The 4,674-nt window shown below is 33.6% G+C and overlaps 1 long non-coding RNA gene across 2 annotated transcripts; it reads left to right on the top strand.

Moving 5' to 3' along the window:
- The first annotated feature begins 783 nt into the window (after positions 1–783).
- Positions 784–4,176, top strand: LOC145136202 (uncharacterized). Of its 2 annotated transcripts, none has more exons than XR_013720294.1 (6): positions 784–1,486; positions 1,742–1,834; positions 1,927–1,966; positions 2,108–2,191; positions 2,281–2,951; positions 3,979–4,176. It is a non-coding gene; the product is annotated as an uncharacterized LOC145136202 (long non-coding RNA). The 2 variants fall into 2 exon arrangements; XR_013720295.1 differs by having other exon boundaries at positions 1,730–1,834.
- The last annotated feature ends 498 nt before the right edge of the window (positions 4,177–4,674 follow it).

Genomic DNA, 4,674 nt, shown 5'->3' with positions numbered 1-4,674 from the left:
TATAAAAAGTAAAGGAATACCTTTAGGTTGCGTCACCGGCGGCTAAAAAAATCAATTTAATAATAATAGTTCTCAATTAAGCCAAAGCAGTTTGATTTTGGTGTTCCATGGTTCGTCGCACTTGATTGTTGACGGTTAATTTAAGAATAAAATGATCTATGATTTATGGAGATAGGGTTATGGAGATAGCAACATGATTCAAGGATGAAGGGGAGGAGTGGGATTGTTGAGGTAGTAATGGTGGTGGCCGGTAGAGGACAGCCGATGGAGGGAGTTACCGGTGGTTTTTGGCCGCGGATAAAATGGTTGTGGTCGATGGTTTATCGGGGAATAGGGTTAACAAAGATGAACGATCGGTGAAGTAAAATTGATTTTCTATTTAAATGGGTTATTAATTAAATTAACAATTACCACAAATAATTATAACTAATATTATCAAATTACCCTTTTAGAATGATTGGCCCACAATTATTCTTACATTCACACAATACTTAGTTAGAATACTTGAACCTATCTCACACACACACTCTCTCTCTCTCTCTCTCTCTATATATATATATATATATATATATATATATATATATATATATATGTTTATACCTTAATAAGCATTTAGCATGTTTTGCTGAATTTTAAGAGGTACAAGATTGTATTGCAATATATACAAACAGTTTATGCAGTCAAAATACTTAAATCATATTTAGTCAACAGAAGTACAAAAGTTAAGATAAGAAGGAGAGATTCAATGCGGAGGTTTCCTTATTTCTCTCAAACTTTTGAATGAGTTGAATCCTGCTATCTCGGCAAAAACCAGGCGTTGATTAAGCTGGGATAGTTACATTCAACCTTAAACCCCAAAATTCCCAAATATCTCGGCCCCATCTCCTTATATGATTCCAATACACTCTCTCATTTTATTCTCTCGGAAAATGAAAGATGTCGCCCCTGTGATCTCCATCATCAGTTAACAGAACCACCACCACCACTCTCTTCATTCTTTTTTTCTTCTTCGTTCATTTTGGTTTTCTTAATTGCTTACATGCTTACCTGCGCCATTGATTTATGATACATGTTAGCACAGAGGACATCCCGATCACTAGGGTAAGAGATTTGGAGGAGGTCGTGATAGATATGGCGGTGACAAGATAGCCCTCTGTTTCTTAAGGCTCTGCCAATCATCTTGAAAACCTACCTACTAAAATCTCTATGTGCGTGTGATCTCAAAAATCCACAAAATCATTTGTAAAAAGCATGAAATCGCAATAATGGATACTTTACTCTACACCTTTATCCACCGCTCTACTCCTTGCCCTAATCCACTTTTCCCTCTCAGACAAAGACGATGAGTTTTTTCTTTAAATAATTTCGATTTTATTTTTTCCAATGATTTTGATTTTCTGTTTCGATTGGTTGCAGGTTGGATCTATGGTGGGTTGAAGACGAAATGTTTCTTCTAATTTGGTTTGGAATTATGATGTTATCTAAGGTAAATTTCATTTGTTATTATTTTTAATTTTCTATTTCCCTTAATTTATTTGCGATGGAAGATGGAGACGATGATTGCTACTTCTATTCTGATACTCACCCTCTCTATCTCTTTATATATACACACACCACCATAACTCACCCCTGAAGATAGACCTTTGAAGAAACCTACCATCTTGGTTGCATGTATCTTCACTGAATTTATTTTGTACCATCTAGCATTATCTGTTCAAGTTTTTTGTAGGTGTTAATGGAGGATTTGATAACCAAGAACCTTGAATATGGTGAAACTTGCGACATAGTAATTCAATCAAGCGATGACAGCTGATTTAGGGCTTATTTGAGAAAGGTAATGATGTTTTAGTTTTAGGATTTTTATTGCTTATAATTAGACCCAATTTAACATGTTCATATTGTTTCTCCTCCTGCTTCCTATCTCAGATCCGTTGTCTACAAGTTATGTAGGGTTCTTGGGATGCTGGTAAGAATCTATCTTCTTGAAACTCTTTCTTTTTGTTTTTTGCTCTTTATCATGATTATATGGCGATTTATGCTTCCTTTTATTTTGTTTAAACTGAAAGATCGAAATTTTTAAGATGTGTTTTAATGTATTTTATCTTAGGAACCAGTCCTAGGGTTTCTACCATCCCAGGCCCATCACGAGCTCAGATCTTATGTGATTCACGAGAGTGAATCCTATCTACAAGTATCTCATCTCCTTCTTTTATATGTATACTATATAATACAGATCTTTGGGTTTTTACTTATTTTGGTTGTTTTTTCCCCATATTTCAGCTTCTATCACGCTCCCCCCTCCATCTTTTCCACTCAGATTACTCAAATTCAATTATCAAGTTATGAAAGTATTACATTCCCTTCCCTCTCCTTCTTAATCTCATTGATTCTGGATATCTATGGCTTGTTTCTATGACTGTTTCAAGTGTTGGTGGGGAAATGGAGATGTTAGAAGGTTTTCAAACGAATGGATCATGGTGTATAAGATAAATTTGGGAGAGAAACCTCACACAAACACACGAAAATACCTTTTTTTAAGTTTTTTTTATCATAAAAACATGTAACCCAAATCTGCATTTTATTTCGTTGACCCATCAGTAGAGCTGGCATATAATGGTCTTCTGGCAGGAAACATGTTGATAATAGATGAAATGAGAACCATTTCTGCATCAGATTTGTTTTCCTTTATTCTAAAGGACTAAATTATAAGCATAAAAAGCCCGGAATGAACCTCGATCAAGTATGAAAAAGCATGGCACATTGGCGTTTATATGCGCCTTTAGAGCATTGTTGTACCATTTACAATTTATTGTAATTTTCTTATTAAGTATTTAAATGTATAGTTTACACAATTATGAACTCTTAATGATGTATGGTAGCTGCAGTGGATGGACTTGGAAGACAGCCAATTATATTAAAGAGATTAAATTATTAAGTCAAAGATTAAGAAGGTAACTTTGCATGGCTGTATGTTAGAATAAAGAATGTGCTCTTTGTTTTTTTTTTTTTTCTTATTGTACGTTTATGTTTCTTACATGTTAATGTAACAGGTTCATCAAAGTCCAATTTTCTGTTCCATATGCACCAAAGTTCAATTTTTATGTGGATTTTTTTAGGAATTCATAGTGAATTTGGAAGGATTACAGTATTTTAAGTTTACATATGGACGGGGTTCCTCTAAACCACCGATATTGATCTCTCTTAACCAAGGCTATGACATGTGGTGTAGTGTGTGCATGAATGGTCAATTGACTTTTTAACTCAAAACTAATGTAGATTATTTGTTTATAATGACATCGAATTCTCAATTTCTCCTTATTAAGACATTGTACATTGAAAATTTTATCTAATTATTGCAATGTTATCTAATTTCCAAAATGAGAACTTTTAAAGTAGAATGTCTTAAAAAGTGTTATTTTGGACAAAATGCATGAAATGACAATGTACTTCCATATTTTTGCCCAAGTGCCCAAGTACTTTCACATTGAAAAACGAGTTCAGTCAAAATGCATAAGATGACAGTTAGTTAATCCAATCGTCTGTCAGTGAGTTTAGTTGATTTTTTCTTTGTTTGAAATTAAGGGTGAAATGGTCATTCATCATTCCCCATTCAACCACTTAAGCCATACATGAACTATGGAAAATATGAAGAAAAAATACCCTTTAAAACTTTAATCAGGTTAAAAAAAAGTGAAAAAAAAAACTAAAAAAATTTGGTATTTTATTTAACTGGTTTCATACAATTTGTGCTTTCTAACAGGTTGTTATATGTGTGTATGGTTTTCACTTTTAGATATTGTTTCAAAAGCTTTCATTTTCAGTTTAACATTTGGGTTCCTTGAAAAATGTACTCAAAGTCCTTCGTTATCTTTGATATGTAATGTTTTATTAACATACTCTATTTTGACATATAGTTTTTTTTAACATATTTTGGAGTTTATTGTTATGTTCAATCTGTGTATTGGCCGACATTTTCAGATAAGATGGGGTGACACCACCGAACTTTCCTCTTGACGTCAACCACCCCCTGAACGTGATGGCACCACCTCTCTGCATCTCTCAACTGGCCACCACAAGCCATCACATAATTGCTATCCACCCTTATAAATTAAAGTGACATTGATGTCAAGACTTGATGCTTTCATTGTTTACTTGGTAGAAAGCATGGATCCTGCATTTCCAACCAATAGACTATTTTTCTTAATAGTTTCATACATTTTATTGAACAAACACAATATTATTCTAAAAAAAAAATGGTGTTTTTTTGTTGCACACTGGAAAAGTTCATGGCTATTATGAAAGTTCAATGCTATTACTGCTTTGCTGCATTGTTGGTTCATTCTTTTCTTGAAAGTTCGATACTTTTGATGGATTGTCCTTGGAAGTATATTGCCTTTTTCGGTAGCACCCTTAAATGTACAATGCATTACTCTTGGTGGTTTTTCCGTTGATATTGTTAGGCTTCTGGTGGGTTGCCCTTTAGCGCTGTTACTATTGCTTCATACTAGATGTACATAGTTAACTTTGGCTTGCCATTGAAAGTTAAGTGCTATTACCAAATGGTTCTTCTTGAAAGTGCAGTTGTTTGTTGTTGTTGTTGTATGTATTTACTTTATAGTTTTTTGTATCTATACTTTTTGTCCGGTTACTGTCTATCATCTTTTTATAATAATA

Source organism: Lactuca virosa, chromosome 9, assembly GCF_052849685.1.
Source record: "Lactuca virosa cultivar CGN04683 chromosome 9, Lactuca_virosa_CGN04683_v6, whole genome shotgun sequence".
Classification (NCBI taxonomy): domain Eukaryota; kingdom Viridiplantae; phylum Streptophyta; class Magnoliopsida; order Asterales; family Asteraceae; genus Lactuca; species Lactuca virosa.
This window is presented reverse-complemented; position numbering and strand designations above follow the sequence as displayed.